Raw genomic sequence first — 22,914 nt, 5'->3', positions numbered from 1 at the left:
GCCATCACTGTTAAACAGCCGCTGCTGCCAACATACTGACTCAACTCCAACCACTTTAATAATGGAAATTGATGTAAAACTGTATCACTAGCCACTTTAAACAATGCCACTTAATATAATGTTTACATACCCTACATTACTCATCTCATATGTATATACTGGACTCTATACCATCTACTGCATCTTGCCTATGCCGTTCTGTACCATCACTCATTCATATATCTTTATGTACATATTCTTTATCCCTTTACACCTGTGTGTATAAGGTAGTAGTTGTGGAATTGTTCTGTTAAGATTACTTGTTGGTTATTACTGCATTGTCGGAACTAGAAGCACAAGCACTTCGCTACACTCGCATTAACATCTGCTAACCATGTGTATGTGACAAATAACATTTTATTTAAAAGTAATCTTTACATTTCTATCTGCATATTTCAAGGCATGGCAAATGAGGGTGAGGTGAGATACCCAATGGGTTGGACCATACTTTTCTAGTAAATAATTTTTGAAATTTATTTTTACATAAAAACTGGAACTCATTAAGACAGTGGATGAATCAAATGCATTATTATTTAAATTTTGCAAAACAAAAAAAAATGTGGGCTCACATCGAGAAATAAAAGAACACAATTTGAGGTCATGTGTGCATAGTGTTAAACGTGCTGGAAACGCCCAAGGTATAAAGAATGAGAGGGAACGTTGGACTGAGACAAACGGAATAGATGTGGGTGCGGTGGGAATGTGGGTTTGAGCAGGTGTGACGTCATTGACGTTTGTTGGAATATGTGTGCGTGCGTCTGTCTATTAGATTCCGTCTTGTTTTCTTTTGTTTGAAAATATCTTACAAAAAAAAAAAAAAAAGACACGCATATATCGTCTACATTCGTTTTTTTGCCACGTGTATTAACTTACAGACAGACACCTTAATGCATACTTTTCAAATATATTGTTTTCCCCTTAAATGTATAACTGTCCCCACTAGGACAACCAAAATACTTAAATGCATCCTTGAAACATTTAATTGAAATAGTGTAGAATTCCATTCATTCTTATGGAGGACTGCTACTGGTTTCAAAGCCCCTTAATGGTCAACACATAGCATCAGCAATCCAGGTTTAATATACGTCATTGGTTCAAATTCTCATCCTTAAGTGGAAAGACTGTTTGAAGTGCCTTGTTCATTGAATCAAATCCCGAGACACTGCTAATGCAACACAGGAAGGGGTCATAATCAGTAGGTCACAGCGGTAGGAAAAAACGCTTCTTTGGAGTTTCTTTTTGGACAAGTTGAGGTAGTCCTTCCCCATTTAGGTTTCTATTGAATAACATTTACGTCCATTTGGTTTCTATTGAATAAGGTTTATGGCGAGGTCCTGCTGGTAACAGGAGATCTGCTGTGGCAGGTTGGAGTTGTTGTGGAAACACCGTGACAGGACGTCCATTTTGGTTTCTATTGAATAAGGTTTATGACGAGGTCCTGCTGGTAACAGGAGATCTGCTGTGGCAGGTTGGAGTTGTTGTGGAAACACCGTGACAGGATGAAGACCTGTGTGTAAAATGAATTCAAACATAAATCATCTAGTAAATTACTATATACTGTATGTAAAACATAGGTATATTTCCGTTCAGTTTAAACTACATTTTTTATTTCACTATCAATGAGAAGTTTAGCTAACTATTGAAGCCTGTTAACTATGATTAGCGTTGCTTAGAGTCAAGAGACAAGACACATGGACTTCTGGGTAATTTATTTGAAAACAGTGATTGGGTTGATTTGATGTTGACATTATCCTCACCAATAACCTGATTACTTAAATGCATTGTGCAACATAATGACAAGACAAGACAGTATCAAGAAAAAGACCAGTGAGTGTTTTGAAAACTATAAACAACTCCACCCAGATGAAGATATTCTTGAGGTTCTCTGCAGAACCAGTAAAATGATTCCATTAACAGCAGTAGGAACCTTCAGTCACAATAGAACACTGGGAGAGTTCCGTCCGAGAGTGATAATGCACTTCTATCTAAACCACAGGTGACAAAATGAACCAAAATCGTTTTCAGTAGGTCAGTTTAAGTTCTAAAGGAGTTTCCTGGCTGATCGATGAGCGATGTGACTTTCCATCGTTCAGCCTCGTTATTACAGTCCAAACAACAAACATTAAAACGCTCAGTTTGTCATGTGAAGACCTGGGTTCAATTACTATTTTAAATCATTTCAAATACTTTAAACTGTGCTCAACTGAATGTGCATGTGTGAAGACTAGTGTGACTGTCTCCCTACATCATTACCAGGCTTGACAGAATAGACTACATCATTACCAGGCTGTGACAGAATAGACTACATCATTACCAGGCTGTGACAGAATAGACTACATCGTTACCAGGCTGTGACAGAATAGACTACATCATTACCAGACTGTGACAGAATAGACTACATCATTACCAGGCTGTGAAAGAATAGACTACATCGTTACCAGGCTGTGACAGAATAGACTACATCATTACCAGGCTGTGACAGAATAGACTACATCGTTACCAGACTGTGACAGAATAGACTACATCGTTACCAGGCTGTGACAGAATAGACTACATCGTTACCAGGCTGTGACAGAATAGACTACATCGTTACCAGGCTGTGACAGAATAGACTACATACAACATGCTAATGATTTAAATGAAATGATCCATGACATCAGTGTCAAACAACCATACATTTCTGTCTCCCTCTCCTTCCATTCAAACGTCTAACCATCCATCAGGTGCGGCATGAGCCACCAACAAGACCGTCTTGTGTGACAGCTCACATTAACGACAAAACATAATTTAAACTCACAATAGAGAAGTTTAGAACTTAGAATTTCGAACATGTAGAACTAAAAACACAGGAGTTAGGCTATATGTAAAATAATAAAATACAAATATTATCAGACCATATTATGGATGTCACTGGATTAGTTTGGGTTATATAAGGGTGCTAAACACACAAGGATCACCGTTAGAAGTTATTTAGGTTAGCATATAGCTAGCATCTCTAGCTAGTTAGCCAGCCATGCTAAAGACACACAAATCACCTTTAGGTAAGCTAGAAGATTCCAACCTTATACGCTCTGCTATATGGTTGGAAAGGGCTTTTGTTTAGATTAAGACACTGCTGAGACGTTTTTTTTCCTCATGCTAGCCAGCATGTGGCTACTGCTCACTAGCATGAGGACGAAAACGGAATCACCTTAAGTGCTTTGTTTAAATTAGCAAGTAGCTAGCATTTCTCTAGCTAGCCTGCCATGCTAAAGATACTCGGATCACCTTTAGACCGGCCTTGGGTTAGCTAAAAGCTGGCATCTCTCTAGCTAGCTGTGCTATAGTTAGGCTACAAAGGTCTCCTGTAAGTTTTCTTAAGATTAGCTAGCAGTAGCATCTCCCTAGCTAGGTACGCCGTTTCTCGAGCTACACCTTTCTAGGCTCTCCTACATTGTCTGACTTCAGATAGCGCTTGACGGCTGTCTGCACTCAAAACGAGCGTCGCATAGGAGTGACGTCATCTGACGTGAGACAATGGGCTCTCCTATTGCAAGGAGACACAGCTAGGGCCTACTCAGGAGGCTGCAACGCTACAGATAGCTCACAGACCAGCATAGCTGTTATATACAGTACATTTCTGCCATGTAGAACACAGACTCATGTCATATTCCTACATTTCATATGGAAGTGCATTTCATATGAATCCTGATCCTTACATTTCATATGGTATAGAAACACATTTTGTATCTCCAGTATTCTGTGTTTCAGCTCACTGACTGGACCCCTAGAGGAGACTAGTGCCCTTTAAAACACAAAGCCTTTTAAATAAACACAATTTATAGTATATATGATATTAAAAACCAGAACGCCTCAATCTACATCCAATTAAAACAGGGATAAAACAAAACAATTATACTTTTTCTGCTGGGAAAAATAACAGTACAATATCACATAATAATAATACTACGACAAAAGATCAGAATGCTGTTTAAACCAGTTTGAGGTGAACCACTGCTTAACAGAATGCTGTTAAACCAGTTTGAGGTGCTTAACATAACGCTGTTAAACCAGTTTGAGGTGAACCACTGCTTAACAGAATGCTGTTAAACCAGTTTGAGGTGAACCACTGCTTAACAGAATGCTGTTAAACCAGTTTGAGGTGAACCACTGCTTAACAGAATGCTGTTAAACCAGTTTGAGGTGAACCACTGCTTAACAGAATGCTGTTAAAACCAGTTTGAGGTGAACCACTGCTTAACAGAATGCTGTTAAAACCAGTTTGAGGTGAACCACTGCTTAACAGAATGCTGTTAAAACCAATCAGTTAACAGAACGCTGTTAAACCAGTTTGAGGTGAACCACTGCTTAACAGAATGCTGTTAAATCAGTTTGAGGTGAACCACTGCTTAACAGAACGCTGTTAAAACCAGTTTGAGGTGAACCACTGCTTAACAGAATGCTGTTAAAACCAGTTTGAGGTGAACCACTGCTTAACAGAATGCTGTTAAAACCAGTTTGAGGTGAACCACTGCTTAACAGAATGCTGTTAAAACCAGTTTGAGGTGAACCACTGCTTAACAGAACGCTGTTAAAACCAGTTTGAGGTGAACCACTGCTTAACAGAATGCTGTTAAAACCAGTTTGAGGTGAACCACTGCTTAACAGAATGCTGTTAAAACCAGTTTGAGGTGAACCACTGCTTAACAGAATGCTGTTAAAACCAGTTTGAGGTGAACCACCAGAAGCTTTAAAACCAGTTTGAGGTGACCACCACTGCTGTTAAAACAGAAATGCTGTTAAAACCAGTTTGAGGTGAACCACCACTGTTAAAACCAGTTTGAGGTGAACCACTGCTTAACAGAACGCTGTTAAAACCAGTTTGAGGTGAACCACTGTTAAAACCAGTTTAGGTGAACCACTGCTTAACAGAATGCTGTTAAAACCAGTTTAACAGAATGCTGTTAAAACCAGTTTGAGGTGAACCACTGCTTAACAGAATGCTGTTAAAACCAGTTTGAGGTGAACCACTGCTTAACAGGTGTTAAAACCAGTTTGAGGTGAACCACTTAACAGAATGCTGTTAAAACCAGTTTGAGGTGAACCACTGCTTAACAGAATGCTGTTAAAACCAGTTTGAGGTGAACCACTGCTTAACAGAATGCTGTTAAAACCAGTTTGAGGTGAACCACTGCTGTTAAAACCAGTTTGAGGTGAACCACTGCTTAACAGAATGCTGTTAAAACCAGTTTGAGGTGAACCACTGCTTAACAGAACGCTGTTAAAACCAGTTTGAGGTGAACCACTGCTGTTAAAACCAGTTTGAGGTGAACCACTGCTTAACAGAACGCTGTTAAAACCAGTTTGAGGTGAACCACTGCTTAACAGAACGCAGAACGCTGTTAAAACCAGTTTGAGGTGAACCACTGCTTAACAGAACGCTGTTAAAACCAGTTTGAGGGTGAACCACTGTTAAAACCAGTTTAACAGCTTAACAGAACGCTGTTAAAACCAGTTTGAGGTGAACCACTGCTTAACAGAATGCTGTTAAAACCAGTTTGAGGTGAACCACTGCTTAACAGAACACTGTTAAAACCAGTTTGAGGTGAACCACTGCTTAACAGAACGCTGTTAAAACCAGTTTGAGGTGAACCACTGCTTAACAGAACGCTGTTAAAACCAGTTTGAGGTGAACCACAGAACGCTGTTAAACCAGAGGTGAACCACTGCTTAACAGAATGCTGTTAAAACCAGTTTGAGGTGAACCACTGCTTAACAGAACGCTGTTAAAACCAGTTTGAGGTGAACCACTGCTTAACAGAATGCTGTTAAAACCAGTTTGAGGTGAACCACTGCTTAACAGAACGCTGTTAAAACCAGTTTGAGGTGAACCACTGCTTAACAGAACGCTGTTAAAACCAGTTTGAGGTGAACCACTGCTTAACAGAAAATAAAATGCAGTAGTGCAAAAATTCAAAGGCACCCCCCCCCCACCCCTTTCCATAGCCCTCCCTGATTCATCCACAAGGTGAAGTGGGGGGTTATTGCCCCTTCAGAGAGTGTGTGTGAGAGCCATAGTCCTACACATTATCGCCCCCCACCCCCTCCCCCATCTCTAGCCCCAGTATCATGACATCATCAGCAGGTTACTGCTCTACCGTAGCCACGTTCAGTTGCAAAACGTTGTCCCAACGTTTCAGATAAAAAAAAATGTCATGAATAGTGTCGACGTGATCTAGAGCTGGGCGATAAGGACAACAACAAAAAATCCACATCGGGATAAATGACCTGAATTGATTTGACAACGGTAAATAGAAAGGAGAGTATATAACAAATCTGCACCACCATATAGTTTTAATAACCTTTAAAGGCCCAGTGTAGCCTAAAATGTTTTTTTTTGTTTTTTTAAATATGTTAATGCCCTTTAAATGTAAAAACTGTTTGATAAGCCCGCCTGAAATGTCTGCCTGTTTTTGGTGGGAGTTTTGAGCGTGTCTGGTGACATCACCAGGTGGTTAATTAGTTAATAGACCAATAAGAAAGAGTTCCAAAACTCTCTGCCAATAACAGCTAGTTTTCAGTTTCCCCTCCCCACTCAGACCACTCCCAGACAGTCCTAGCAAAATCCTTGCTTGAGAAATTGCTCTTTGCTATTTAGCTTTCTGTTTATTTTATATTATTTTAAATGAAAACAATCACAGTAAGGTACTTAATTGTTACCCAGAACTGACTTGATATTGAGATAAAAACGGCAGCACTGGGCCTTTAAACTACTACTAGTTTGATGTTTGTAGCCAACAATTGTTCTATCAACAATCACCCATATTAGTAAACTTATTTCATTTCAAACTTCACATTTCTCTATTAGACGCTACTTATATTGTAATGAACGATATTAACAAAATGTCTGCGATAAGTGGTCGGGTATAGTCGGTGTCAATCATTTTTTGGTTTATCATCCCAGCTCTAATGTGATCTGCAATTCACAGACACATTTGTTCTACATAGGATTTTTCTATCTGAACGTTCCAAAACGTTGCATGCTGCTGAAAGCGCCCCACGTCTCATCATAAGTAAGGGTACTGTCCCAACCGTCGAGGGCTGAGCTGGTATGCGCTGTAGGCTTCAGCCCGGGGCCTCACACTAATGTATGGGGGCCCAGCAGTAAACTGGTGCTGATAGGTTGCAGGAAGCCCCACCCCATGGATCATCCCTGACCCCACTGAAGACTCCTTCCTGGTCCCTGCGTCACTCCGGGCCAACCCCGAGGCTCCGTAAGAGACGGTGGGAGGGGCGTAGGTGGAAGGGGTGGGGTGGCCACGGCCCAGGAACTGTTCCATGGCCTGAGAGGCGGAGGCTAGCGCTGCGGAGGCGGGAAAGGTGTAGAGGCTGGGGGCGGTGCTTAGGGAGGGCGCTTCCTGAAAGGTGTAGTGGGAAGCGGGGCTAGGGGGATAGGTTGCCTGGCGACGCAGGCTGCCGTGGGAACGGTCCTGAGACGAGGATGAGGATGAGACTACAGGCTGTACCTGGAGAAAGAGAGGCAGGCAGACTGCATCAGAACATGTCTTTAGCCAAATAACTCCATGAAAATAAACTGTATAAACAAAGGAAACAGTTTACGTCACTGTTTAAAAATTAAAATAGACAATCAACTGTTCTACACAATACATTTCTATCTGAACGTTCTGTAACGTGTCACAGTGGCCTGGGGCACACCTGCTAGTAAGAGAGGATACTATTGGCTGGCTGACTCACCTGGCTGAGGTTGAGAGGATGTGATTGGCTGGGGACAAGCTTATGGCGGTCGCTGTTGTCACCACTACAGGGCTGTCGATTGGCCCGCTTGGGCTTGATGTGGGAGCTCTGGAGTTGCCCTGGAAACCAACCAGGAAGAGACAGAGAGACATGGTTAGAAATGCAGCTTTCAACGAAACACTCAAACTGGTTTTAAAGCATTCTGTGCTTCTGTATACTGTATTTGTGATTCTAAACTGTACAGAGCTCTGTGGGTATGTCCTAGTGTTGTCAAGATACCAGAATTTTGACATTGTTAGCCTACAAAGCTGGAAAGCTAGCGGTATCTTCTTCCATTGTAAAGTGTTGTAGCCTGTATGGACATTGTTTTGTGAACAGTAATGAACAGTTTCTACATGCATCATTACATTATTCAAATGTGTTGGGACTTCTGTGCAGCATGAGTGGGGAGCTAACATGATACAGCCCAGACTCCCAGTACAGGCTAGCAGTGAGTTAGTGGAGCTAACATGATGCAGCCCAGACTCCCAGTACAGGCTAGCAGTGAGTTAGTGGAGCTAACATGATACAGCCCAGACTCCCAGTACAGGCTAGCAGTGAGTTAGTGGAGCTAACATGATACAGCCCAGACTCCCAGTACAGGCTAGCAGTGAGTTAGTGGAGCTAACATGATACAGCCCAGACTCCCAGTACAGGCTAGCAGTGAGTTAGTGGAGCTAACATGATACAGCCCAGACTCCCAGTACAGGCTAGCAGTGAGTTAGTGGAGCTAACATGATGCAGCCCAGACTCCCAGTACAGGCTAGCAGTGAGTTAGTGGAGCTAACATGATACAGCCCAGACTCCCAGTACAGGCTAGCAGTGAGTTAGTGGAGCTAACATGATACAGCCCAGACTCCCAGTACAGGCTAGCAGTGAGTTAGTGGAGCTAACATGATACAGCCCAGACTCCCAGTACAGGCTAGCAGTGAGTTAGTGGAGCTAACATGATGCAGCCCAGACTCCCAGTACAGGATAGCAGTGAGTTAGTGGAGCTAACATGATACAGCCCAGACTCCCAGTACAGGCTAGCAGTGAGTTAGTGGAGCTAACATGATACAACCCAGACTCTCAGGCTAGCAATGAGTTAGTGGAGCTAACATGATACAGCCCAGACTCCCAGGCTAGCAATGAGTTAGTGGGGCTAACATGATACAGCCCAGACTCCCAGGCTAGCAATGAGTTAGTGGAGCTAACATGATACAGCCCAGACTCCCAGGCTAGCAGTGAGTTAGTGGAGCTAACATGATGCAGCCCAGACTCCCAGTGAGTTAGTGGAGCTAACATGATGCAGCCCAGACTCTCAGGCTAGCAGTGACTTAGTGGAGCTAACATGATACAGCCCAGACTCCCAGTACAGGCTAGCAGTGAGTTAGTGGAGCTAACATGATGCAGCCCAGACTCTCAGTGAGTTAGTGGGGCTAACATGATGCAGCCCAGACTCTCAGGCTAGCAGTGAGTTAGTGGAGCTAACATGATACAGCCCAGAATCCCAGTACAGGCTAGCAGTGAGTTAGTGGAGCTAACATGATGCAGCCCAGACTCCCAGTACAGGCTAGCAGTGAGTTAGTGGAGCTAACATGATACAGCCCAGACTCCCAGTACAGGCTAGCAGTGAGTTAGTGGAGCTAACATGATGCAGCCCAGACTCCCAGTACAGGCTAGCAGTGAGTTAGTGGAGCTAACATGATACAGCCCAGACTCCCAGTACAGGCTAGCAGTGAGTTAGTGGAGCTAACATGATACAGCCCAGACTCCCAGGCTAGCAGTGAGTTAGTGGAGCTAACATGATGCAGCCCAGACTCCCAGTACAGGCTAGCAGTGAGTTAGTGGAGCTAACATGATACAGCCCAGACTCCCAGTACAGGCTAGCAGTGAGTTAGTGGAGCTAACATGATGCAGCCCAGACTCCCAGTACAGGCTAGCAGTGAGTTAGTGGAGCTAACATGATACAGCCCAGACTCCCAGTACAGGCTAGCAGTGAGTTAGTGGAGCTAACATGATACAGCCCAGACTCCCAGGCTAGCAGTGAGTTAGTGGAGCTAACATGATGCAGCCCAGACTCCCAGGCTAGCAGTGAGTTAGTGGAGCTAACATGATACAGCCCAGACTCCCAGTACAGGCTAGCAGTGAGTTAGTGGAGCTAACATGATGCAGCCCAGACTCCCAGTACAGGCTAGCAGTGAGTTAGTGGAGCTAACATGATACAGCCCAGACTCCCAGTACAGGCTAGCAGTGAGTTAGTGGAGCTAACATGATACAGCCCAGACTCCCAGTACAGGCTAGCAGTGAGTTAGTGGAGCTAACATGATACAGCCCAGACTCCCAGGCTAGCAGTGAGTTAGTGGAGCTAACATGATGCAGCCCAGACTCCCAGTACAGGCTAGCAGTGAGTTAGTGGAGCTAACATGATGCAGCCCAGACTCCCAGTACAGGCTAGCAGTGAGTTCGTGGATCAGGCAGGTTGCACTTGATCCCTGAGACACATCTACCGAAAGCAACACAAAGTACATAACTTTCGGGAAACCGTGTAACACTAGTATGTCCTGTGTGTGTGTGTGTTTGAGAGCGTATTAAACATGCTTGCATGCATGCGTGTGTTAGGAGAGTGTGAGCCACCTCACCCGTCTCAGTCGGCTGGGTCTTGACAGATGGTGCCACCACGGCCAGTGACCTGCCCATAGACGTCCCCCCTCCCCGGAGGTGTGTGAGAGTGCTGGAGCCGGCGAGGAGGCGGGGGGTGAGGGGGCTGGCCGTGGAGGAGTCAGAGTCGTGGACCGTCAAACAGCTGATCACGTTAGTCCTCTGAGCCGGACCACAGCTGTTAAACAGACAAACACAGAGATTCATACATTAGAGACATTAAGGGATACAGTACCAGTCAAAAGTTTGGACACACCTAATAATTCAAGGGTTTTTCTTTATTTGACTATTTTCTACATTGGAGAATAATAGTAAAGACATTGAAACTATGAAATAACACATATGGAATCATGTAGTAACCCAAAACGTTTCAAACAAATCAAAATATATTTTATATTTGAGATTCTTCAAAGTAGCCATTCTTTGCCTCGATGACAGCTTTGCACAACCATTCTCTCAACCAACTTCACCTGGAATGCTTTTCCAACAGTCTTGAAGGAGTTCCCACAAATGCTGAGCACTTGTTGGTTGCTTTTCCTTCACTCTGCGGTCCAACTCATCCCAAACCATCTCAATTGGGTTGAGGTCGAGTGATTTGTGGAGGTTGGAGTGATGCAGCACTCCATCACTCACCTTCTTGGTCAAATAGTGCTTACACAGCCTGGAGGTGTGTTTGGTCATTGTCCTGTTGGAAAACAAATAATAGTCCCACTAAGCACAAACCAGATGGGATGGCGTTTCGCAGCAGAATACTGTGGTAGCCATGCTGGTTAAGGGTGCCTTGAATTCTAAATAAATCACTGACAGTGTCACCAGCAAAGCACCCCCACTCCTCCTCCTCCATGCTTCAGGGTGGGAACCACACATGCAGTCTCCTCTGAACAGTTGATGTTGAGATGTGTTTGTTACTTGAACTCTGTGAAGCATTTATTTGGGCTGCAATTTCTGAGGCTGCTAACTCTACTGAACGTATCCTCTGGGTCTTCCTTTCCTGTGGCGGTCCTCATGAGAGTCAGTTTCATCATAGCGCTTGATGATTTTTGTAACTGCACTTGAAGAAACTTTCAAAGTTCTTGAAATCTTCCAGATTGACTAACCTTCATGTCTTAAAGTAATGATGGACTGTCATTTCTCTTTGTTTATTTGAGCTCTTCTTGACATAATATATTTTTTTATTGAACCTTGATTTAACTAGGAAAGTCAGTTAAAAACACATTCTTATTTACAATGAAGGACAAACCCGGATGACGCTGGGCCAATTGTGCGCCGCCCTATTGGACTCCCAATCACGGCCGGTTGGGATACAGCCTGGAATCAAACCGGGGGTCTGTAGTGACGCCTCTAGCACTGAGATGCAGTGCCTTAGACCGCTGTGCTACTCAGGAGCCATATGGACTTGGTCTTTTACCAAATAGGGCTATCTTCTGTATACCACCCCTACCTTGACACAACACAACTGATTGGCTCAAAAGCATTAAGAAGGAAAGAAATTCCACAAATTAACAAGGCACACCTGTTAATTTAAATGCACTCTAGGAGACTACCTCATGAAGCTGGTTGAAACGCATTAGGGCGGCGCTGTCACGCCCTGACCGTAGAGATCCTTTTATTGTCTATGTTTGTTTGGTCAGGGTGTGACTCGGGTAGGAAAGTCTATGCTTTCTGGTTCTTTGTTTTTGGCCGGGTATGATTCTCAATCAGGGACAGCTGTCTACCGTTGTCTCTGATTGGGAATCATACTTAGGCAGCCTTTTTTCCGTTTCTCATTTGTGGGTTGTTGTCTTTGTTAGTGGCATGTATAGCCTTACAGAGCTTCACGTTTGTTTAGCTGTTTATTGTTTTGTTGGCGACATTTAAAATATGTACGCTTACCACGCTGCACCTTGGTCCGGTCCTTTCCTTGACGACGATCGTGACAGAACAACCCACCACAAACGGACTAAGCGGCGTGGCCGGGAGGAGCAGACAGAGTGGACATGGGAAGACATTCTGCAAGGAAAAGGACCCTGGGCGCAGGCTGGAGAATATCGCCGTCCGAAGGAGGAGATGGAGGCAGCTAAGGCGGAACGGCGACGCTACGAAGAGTTGGCTCCTGCGGAGAGGGTCCCCAGTCCGGGGTCGGCGACGAGGGTCCACAATCCGGGGCCTGCGGAGAGGGTCCCCAGTCCGGGGCCGGCAACGAAGGTCCCCGCACCAGAGGTGCCACCAAAGTGGGGGGAGCCAGAGGTGGAGCGCCACCAGGATAGATGCCCACCCGGACCCTCCCCTATAGTGTCAGGGAAGGAATGTACGCGCTGCACCTTGGTCGGTCATTTCCTTGACGACGATCGTGACAGGCGCACAATTGGCCCAACGTCGTCCGGGTTTGTCCTTCATGGTAAATAAGAATTTAAATTCCTCGGCATACACATCATGGACAAACTGAAAAGGTCCACCCACACAGACAGCATCGTGAAGAAGGCGCAGCAGCACTTCTTCAACCTCAGGAGGCTGAAGAAATTCAGCGTGTCACCAAAAGCACTCACAAACTTCTACAGATGCACAATCGAGAGCATCCTGTCGGGCTGTATCACCGCCTGGTACGACAACTGCTCCGCCCACAACCGTAAGGCTCTCCAGAGGGTAGTGAGGTCTGCACAACGCATCACCGGGGGCAAACTACCTGCCCTCCAGGACACCTACACCACCCGATGTCACAGGAAGGCCAAAAAGATCATCAAGGACAACAACCACCCGAGCCACTGCCTGTTCATCCCGCTATCATCCAGAAGGTGAGGTCAGTACAGGTGCATCAACGCAGGGACCGAGAGACTGAAAAACAGCTTCTATCTCAAGGCCATCAGACTGTTAAACAGCCATCACTAACATTGAGAACATCACTAACATACTGACTCAACTCCAGCCACTTTAATAATGGAAATATTGATGTAATAAATGTATCACTAGCCACTTTAAACAATGCCACTTTACATAATGTTTACATACCCTACATTACTCATCTCATATGTATATACTGTATTCTATACCATCTACTGCATCTTGCCTATGCCGTTCGGCCAACACTCATTCATATATTTTTATGTACATATTCTTATTCATTCCTTTACACTTATGTGTATAAGGTAGTTGTGAAATTGTTAGGTTAGATTACTTGTTAGATATTACTGCACGGTCGGAACTAGAAGCACAAGCATTTCACTACACTCGCATTAACATCTGCTAACCATGTGTATGTGACAAATTTAATTTAATTTGAGAATGCCAAGTGCGTGCAAAGCTGTCATCAAGGCAAAGGCTGGCAACTTGGAAGAATCTAATAAATATTTTGATTTGTTGAACACTTTTTTGGTTACTACATGATTCCATACGTGTTATTTAATAGTTTTGGATTAATTCACTATTATTCTCCAACACCCTCATTAAGTTTGCACCTACGAGACAGCCTATAGGGAGGAGTTCAGAGACCTGGCCATGTGGTGCCAGGACAACAACCTCTCCTTCAAAGTGATCAAGACCAAGGAGATGATTGTGGACTAAAGGAAAAGGAGGACAGAGAATGCCCCCATTCTCATCGACGGAGTTGTAGTAGAGCAGGTTGAGAGCTTCAAGTTCCTTGGTGTCCACATCACCAACAAACTAACATGGTCCAAACACACCAAGACAGTCATGAAGAGGGCACGACAACACCTTTTCCCTTTCAGGAGACTGAAAAGATTTGGCATGGGTCCTCAGAAGGTTCTACAGCTGCAACATCGAGAGCACCGCCTGGTATGACAACTGCTCGGCATCTAACCATAAGGCGCTACAGAGAGTAGTGTGAACGGCCCAGTACATCACTGAGGCCAAGCTTCCTGCCATACAGGACCTATATAATAGGCGGTGTCAGAGGAAAGCCCATAAAATTATAGACTGTTCTCTCTGCTAAGTGGTACCGGAGCACCAAGTCTAGGTCCAAGAGGCTTCTAAACAGCTTCTACGCCCAATCCATAAGACGACTGAACATTTAAATGGCTACCCAGACTATTTGCCCCCACCCCTCCTTTTACACCGCCACTACTCTCTGTTATTATCTATGCATAAGTCACTTTAATAACTCTACCCACATGTACATATTCAAATCAAATCAAACTTTATTTGTCACATGCGCCGAACACAACAACCGTAGACTTTACGGTGAATGTTTACTTACAAGCCCTTAACCAACAGTGGAGTTCAAGAAGAGTTAAGAAAATATTTACCAAGTAGACTAAAATAAAAAGTCATAATAAAAGGTTAGTTGAAGTAATTTGTACATGTAGGTGGGGGTGAAGTGTCTATGCATAGATAATAAACAGTGAGTAGCAGCAGTATAGAAAAGGGAGGAGGGTGTCAATGTAAATTGTCTGGTGGTGATTTTATTAATTGTTCAGCATTCTAATGTTGAGGGAGAGGTTGTTGTCCTGGCACCACACTACAGTTCTCTAACCTCCTCCCTATAGGCCGTCTCATCGCTGTCGGTGATCAGGCCTACCACTGTTGTGTCGTCAGCAAACTTAATGACGGTGTTGGAGTCGTGTCTGGCCACGCAGTCGTGGGTGAACAGGGAATACAGGAGGGGACTAAGCACACACCCCTGAGGGGCCCCATTGTTGATGATCAGCATGGCAGACGTGTTACCTCAATTATCTCAAATAACCGGTGCCCCGCACATATAGCCTTGCTATTGTTATTTTACTTCTACTCTTTAATTACTTGTTACTTTTAAAAAATTTAAAAATCTTAAAACTGTATTGTTGGTTAAGGGCTTGTAAGTAAGCATTTCACTGTCTAAGGTCTAAACCTGTTGTATTTGACGCATGTGACAAAACCCTGGAATGAGTAGGTGTGTCCAAACTTTTGACTGGTACTGTACATTAGAAACATACATTAGATTCATAGCAACAACAGAAATCAACATGGTAGATGGTGGTGGATAGGATGATCAATTCTAGTCCATTCAGATCAGATTTTCACATGCTTTAGGAAAACTTTAATACTTGTTCTACCCTCATTAGTGGATGACCTATGCTCCTCACTGAGTTAAAGGGTTTAATTCAAGTAAATCAGTGAAATTGTTGTATATCAACAGAGATTAGTACTAGCTAGATGCTAGTTTCGATAGGCTATCATCTGAAAACCATCTATAAAGGGACTGTCCACATAAAACCAACAGTCGTTTGTGATTGGAAAGGAGAACAGACACAGGAATATGACCTCACCTGGCGGGGTGGAACTTCCTCTCGTCTTCCTCGTCTGAGTCGCTGTGGATGGTGATGACGCTGACCGCCGGGCTGGGCGTGTCTGAGATGATGATTGGCTGAGAGAGAGCTGCCACACTGCAGGTGGGCGGAGTCAGCATGGCGTTGGTGAGCAGCGACACACCGGGCACACCCCTGGATACACACACACTTGGTTACCAATCCTGCTTTTCTCGTCACCGTTCCAGAGTTCCAGAGTTCCAGAGTAATGGCCAAAACATTTCCATCAGTGAGCAAAAAAACACACACCTTTCTAAGTGGAGCCCCTGGAAATCTAACTTTACCAGCTAACTGTTGCTAGTAGATGTAACTAGTTGATGAACCTAACCAACTAACTGTAACTAGTTGATAACAGTAACTAGTTGATAACTGTTACTAGTTGATAACTGTTACGAGTTGATAACTGGTACTAGTTGATAACTGTAACTAGTTGATAACTGTTACTAGTTAATAACTGTAACTAGTTGATAACTGTAACTAGTTGATAACAGTAACTAGTTGATAACTGTTACTAGTTAATAATGGTAACTAGTTGATAACTGTTACTAGTTGATAACTGTTACTAGTTAATAACTGTAACTAGTTGATAACTGTTACTAGTTAATAACTGTTACTAGTTGATAACTGTTACTAGTTAATAACTGTAACTAGTTGATAACTGTTATTAGTAGATAACTGTTACTAGTTGATAACTGTTACTAGTTAATAACTGTAACTAGTTGATAACTGTTACTAGTTAATAACTGTTACTAGTTGATAACTGTTACTAGTTAATAACTGTAACTAGTTGATAACTGTTATTAGTAGATAACTGTTACTAGTTGATAACTGTTACTAGTTAATAACTGTAACTAGTTGATAACTGTAACTAGTTGATAACTAGTAGATAACGAGTTGATAATAAGTTGATAACGGTTACTAGTTGATAACTGGTACTAGTTGATAACTGTAACTAGTTGATAACTGTTACTAGTTAATAACTGTAACTAGTTGATAACTGTAACTAGTTGATAACAGTAACTAGTTGATAACAGTAACTAGTTGATAACTGTTACAAGTTAATAATGGTAACTAGTTGATAACTGTTACTAGTTGATAACTGTTACTAGTTAATAACTGTAACTAGTTGATAACTGTTACTAGTTAATAACTGTTACTAGTTGATAACTGTTACTAGTTAATAACTGTAACTAGTTGATAACTGTTATTAGTAGATAACTGTTATTAGTAGATAACTGTTACTAGTTGATAACTCTAACTAGTTGATAACTGTTACTAGTTGATAACTGTTACTAGTTAATAACTGTTACTAGTTAATAACTGTAACTAGTTGATAACTGTTACTAGTTTTAACTGTTACTAGTTAATAACTGTAACTAGTTGATAACTGTTATTAGTAGATAACTGTTATTAGTTGATAACTGTTACTAGTTGATAACTGTTACTAGTTGATAACTGTTACTAGTTGATAACTGTAACTAGTTTATAACTGTTACTAGTTGATAACTGTAACTATATAGTTGATAACTGTTACTAGTTGATAACTGTAACTATATAGTTGATAACTGTTACTAGTTGATAACTGTTACTAGTTGATAACTGTTACTAGTTGATAACTGTTACTAGTTGATAACTGTTATTAGTTGATAACTGTTACTAGTTGATAACTGGTACTAGTTGATAACTGTAACTAGTTGATAACTGTTATTAGTTGATAACTGTAACTATATAGTTGATAACTGTTACTAGTTGATAACTGTTACTAGTTGATAACTGTAACTATATAGTTGATAACTGTTATTAGTTGATAACTGTTACTAGTTGATAACTGTTACTAGTTGATAACTGTAACTATATAGTTGATAACTGTTACTAGTTGATAACTGTAACTATATAGTTGATAACTGTTATTAGTTGATAACTGTTACTAGTTGATAACTGTTACTAGTTGATAACTGTAACTATATAGTTGATAACTGTTATTAGTTGATAACTGGTACTAGTTGATAACTGTAACTAGTTGATAACTGTTAATTAGTTGATAACTGTAACTATATAGTTGATAACTGTTACTAGTTGATAACTGTTACTAGTTGATAACTGTAACTATATAGTTGATAACTGTTATTAGTTGATAACTGTTACTAGTTGATAACTGTTACTATATAGTTGATAACTGTTACTAGTTGATAACTGTTATTAGTTGATAACTGTAACTATATAGTTGATAACTGTTACTAGTTGATAACTGTTATTAGTTGATAACTGTAACTATATAGTTGATAACTGTTACTAGTTGATAACTGTTATTAGTTGATAACTGTAACTATATAGTTGATAACTGTTACTAGTTGATAACTGTTATTAGTTGATAACTGTAACTATATAGTTGATAACTGTTACTAGTTGATAACTGTTACTAGTTGATAACTGTAACTAGTTGATAACTGTTATTAGTTGATAACTGTAACTATATAGTTGATAACTGTTACTAGTTGATAACTGTAACTATATAGTTGATAACTGTTACTAGTTGATAACTGTTACTAGTTGATAACTGTAACTATATAGTTGATAACTGTTATTAGTTGATAACTGTTACTAGTTGATAACTAACTATATAGTTGATAACTGTTACTAGTTGATAACTGTTACTAGTTGATAACTGTTATTAGTTGATAACTGGTACTAGTTGATAACTGTTACTAGTTAATAACTGTAACTAGTTGATAACTGTTACTAGTTGATAACTGTTATTAGTTGATAACTGTTACTAGTTGATAACTGTTACTAGTTGATAACTGTTGCTAGTTGATAACTGTTATTAGTTGATAACTGTTACTAGTTGATAACTGTTGCTAGTTGATAACTGTTACTAGTTGATAACTGTTACTATATAGTTGATAACTGTTACTAGTTGATAACTGTTACTAGTTGATAACTGTTATTAGTTGATAACTGTTACTAGTTGATAACTGTTACTAGTTGATAACTGTTACTATATAGTTGATAACTGTTACTAGTTGATAACTGTTACTAGTTGATAACTGTTACTAGTTGATAACTGTTACTAGTTGATAACTGTTACTATATAGTTGATAACTGTTACTAGTTGATAACTGTTACTATATAGTTGATAACTGTTACTAGTTGATAACTGTTACTAGTTGATAACTGTTATTAGTTGATAACTGTTACTAGTTGATAACTGTTACTAGTTGATAACTGTTACTATATAGTTGATAACTGTTACTAGTTGATAACTGTTACTAGTTGATAACTGTTATTAGTTGATAACTGTAACTAGTTGATAACTGTTACTAGTTGATAACTGTTACTAGTTGATAACTGTTACTAGTTGATAACTGTTACTATATAGTTGATAACTGTTACTAGTTGATAACTGTTACTAGTTGATAACTGTTATTAGTTGATAACTGTTGCTAGTTGATAACTGTTACTAGTTGATAACTGTTACTATATAGTTGATAACTGTTACTAGTTGATAACTGTTACTAGTTGATAACTGTTATTAGTTGATAACTGTTATTAGTTGATAACTGTTACTAGTTGATAACTGTTATTAGTTGATAACTGTTACTAGTTGATAACTGTTATTAGTTGATAACTGTTATTAGTTGATAACTGTTGCTAGTTGATAACTGTTACTAGTTGATAACTGTTACTAGTTGATAACTGTTACTATATAGTTGATAACTGTTACTAGTTGATAACTGTTACTAGTTGATAACTGTAACTATATAGTTGATAACTGTTATTAGTTGATAACTGTTACTAGTTGATAACTGTTACTAGTTGATAACTGTAACTATATAGTTGATAACTGTTACTAGTTGATAACTGTTACTAGTTAATAACTGTTACTAGTTTTAACTGTTACTAGTTGATAACTGTTACTAGTTGATAACTGTTACTAGTTGATAACTGTTACTAGTTAATAACTGTAACTAGTTGATAACTGTAACTATATAGTTGATAACTGTTACTAGTTAATAACTGTAACTAGTTGATAACTGTAACTATATAGTTGATAACTGTTACTAGTTGATAACTGTTACTAGTTGATAACTGTTATTAGTTGATAACTGTAACTATATAGTTGATAACTGTTACTAGTTGATAACTCTAACCAGTTGATAACTGTTACTAGTTGATAACTGTAACTAGTTGATAACTGTTATTAGTTGATAACTGTTATTAGTTGATAACTGTAACTATATAGTTGATAACTGTTACTAGTTAATAACTGTAACTATATAGTTGATAACTGTTACTAGTTGATAACTGTTACTAGTTGATAACTGTAACTAGTTGATAACTGTTATTAGTTGATAACTGTAACTAGTTGATAACTGTAACTAGTTGATAACTGTTACTAGTTGATAACTGTTACTAGTTGATAACTGTTACTAGTTGATAACTGTTACTAGTTAATAACTGTAACTAGTTGATAACTGTAACTAGTTGATAACTGTTACTAGTTGATAACTGTTACTAGTTGATAACTGTTATTAGTTGATAACTGTTATTAGTTGATAACTGTAACTAGTTGATAACTGTAACTAGTTGATAACTGTTACTAGTTAATAACTGTAACTAGTTGATAACTGTTATTAGTTGATAACTGTAACTAGTTGATAACTGTAACTAGTTGATAACTGTTACTAGTTAATAACTGTAACTAGTTGATAACTGTTACTAGTTGATAACTGTTACGAGTTGATAACTGTAACTAGTTGATAACTGTAACTAGTTGATAACTGTTATTAGTTGATAACTGTTATTAGTTGATAACTGTAACTATATAGTTGATAACTGTTACTAGTTAATAACTGTAACTATATAGTTGATAACTGTTACTAGTTGATAACTGTTACTAGTTGATAACTGTAACTATATAGTTGATAACTGTTACTAGTTGATAACTGTTACTAGTTGATAACTGTTACTAGTTGATAACTGTTACTAGTTAATAACTGTAACTAGTTGATAACTGTAACTAGTTGATAACTGTTACTAGTTGATAACTGTTACTAGTTGATAACTGTAACTATACAGTTGATAACTGTAACTAGTTGATAACTGTTATTAGTTGATAACTGTTACTAGTTGATAACTGTAACTAGTTGATAACTGTTATTAGTTGATAACTGTAACTATATAGTTGATAACTGTTATTAGTTGATAACTGTAACTATATAGTTGATAACTGTTACTAGTTGATAACTGTAACTATATAGTTGATAACTGTTACTAGTTGATAACTGTAACTATATAGTTGATAACTGTTACTAGTTGATAACTGTAACTATATAGTTGATAACTGTTATTAGTTGATAACTGTTACTAGTTGATAACTGTTACTAGTTGATAACTGTAACTATACAGTTGATAACTGTAACTAGTTGATAACTGTTACTAGTTGATAACTGTTAACTGAGTTGTCAAGTTGATAACTAGTTGATAAACTATTAGTTAATAATACAGTTGATAACTGTTATTAGTTGATAACTGTTATTAGTTGATAACTGTAACTAGTTGATAACTGTTACTAGTTAATAACTGTTACTAGTTGATAACTGTAACTATATAGTTGATAACTGTTACTAGTTAATAACTGTTACTAGTTGATAACTGTAACTATATAGTTGATAACTGTTACTAGTTGATAACTGTTATTAGTTGATAACTGTAACTATATAGTTGATAACTGTTACTAGTTGATAACTGTTATTAGTTGATAACTGTTACTAGTTAATAACTGTAACTAGTTGATAACTGTTACTAGTTAATAACTGTTATTAGTTGATAACTGTAACTATATAGTTGATAACTGTTACTAGTTAATAACTGTAACTAGTTGATAACTGTAACTATATAGTTGATAACTGTTACTAGTTAATAACTGTTACTAGTTGATAACTGTTATTAGTTGATAACTGTTATTAGTAGATAACTGTTACTAGTTAACTAGTTGTCCTACTAGTTGATAACTTAATAAGTTGATAACTCTACTTTTTTTTGAACATTTTGTTAAAAATCGCTAGCAACATTTCAGCGCCTGCTACTCATGCCAGGAATATAGTACGTTCATATGGTTAGAATGTGTGTATAGGAAACCTCGGACGTTTTTAAAACTGGTTAAATCTAGTTGATAACGACTAGTTGGCTATTACATAACGTTGATAACTGTTACACTGTTCAAGGAAAGCGCAGGATAAAAACCTGATCACAGAAAATGGAAATAAAGTTATCCTGATGCGCCACTTCCAGCAATTGTTAACAGTGAGCCGATTAACTAGATAAGACTAGTTGATAAGCATTCAACTCCCACAGCATCCCCATGCAGTCGAGTATCTTGTGAATTTAATCCTCTTTGATTCTTGGTTGAACCGATAAGAGGGCAATAACGTTACCTCCGGTCTCTAGTTGATAACCCAGATCATTCCGGGAAGAGCTCTCTCCTGAAATTTTTTCCAAGACGACAGCTACTGATATGTAACATCGCTAGTTGATAACACGGATGAGTTTTTTATCGCTTATTAACGTTTACTAATACCTAAAGTAGCATTACAAACGTATTTCAAGTGTTTTGTGAAAGTTTATCGTTAGTTGATAACTGTTTTGAATTTTAAAAATGACGTGTTACGTTGTGAAATCGCTGTTTCGTTTATCACACAGTTAATCGTTTATCACACAGTCTACATATAACGATATCTTGGCTTTATATGGCCCGATTTAATCGAAATAAAGACCCAATAGTGTTTATGGGACATCTAGGAGTGCCAACAAAGAAGATGGTGAAAGGTAATGACTGTTTTCTATTTTATTGTGCGGTTTGTGTAACGCTAGTTGATAAATGCTAATTATTTTGTTTACGTCCCCTGTAACTGTGCTTTTCTGTTGTAAGTGTATTGTAACTAGTTGCATGCTATCAGATAATAGCTTCTCATGCTGTCGCTGTTACTAGTTGAAAAGCATTTTAAAAATCTGACTTGTTGCCTGGATTCACAACGAGTGTAGCTTTAAATTGATACCCTGCATGTGTATTTTAATGAACTAGTTTTGAGTTTTAACTAATACTATTAGCATTTAGCGTAGCGCATTTGCATTTAACCAGAGTTCTAGTTGGGATAAACTGTAAGCGTTGAGGTAACTGTAA

General features: G+C 39.5%; 1 long non-coding RNA gene and 1 pseudogene across 1 annotated transcript; both read right to left on the bottom strand.

The window, feature by feature from the left end:
* Positions 1-882: 882 nt before the first annotated feature.
* LOC135561934 (uncharacterized) lies at positions 883-4,325 on the bottom strand. The gene is made up of 2 exons (XR_010459821.1): positions 3,075-4,325; positions 883-1,546 (listed from the first exon to the last, which is right to left on the bottom strand). It is a non-coding gene; the product is annotated as an uncharacterized LOC135561934 (long non-coding RNA).
* A 1,807-nt stretch (positions 4,326-6,132) lies between these two features.
* LOC115123611 (homeodomain-interacting protein kinase 1-like) overlaps positions 6,133-22,914 on the bottom strand; it is a 41,866-nt pseudogene continuing 25,084 nt past the window's right edge.

The sequence above is a fragment of the Oncorhynchus nerka genome, linkage group LG2, assembly GCF_034236695.1.
Source record: "Oncorhynchus nerka isolate Pitt River linkage group LG2, Oner_Uvic_2.0, whole genome shotgun sequence".
NCBI classification, from domain to species: domain Eukaryota; kingdom Metazoa; phylum Chordata; class Actinopteri; order Salmoniformes; family Salmonidae; genus Oncorhynchus; species Oncorhynchus nerka.
The sequence above is the reverse complement of the archived record's forward strand: the minus strand, read 5'-3'. Positions and strand labels throughout refer to the sequence as shown.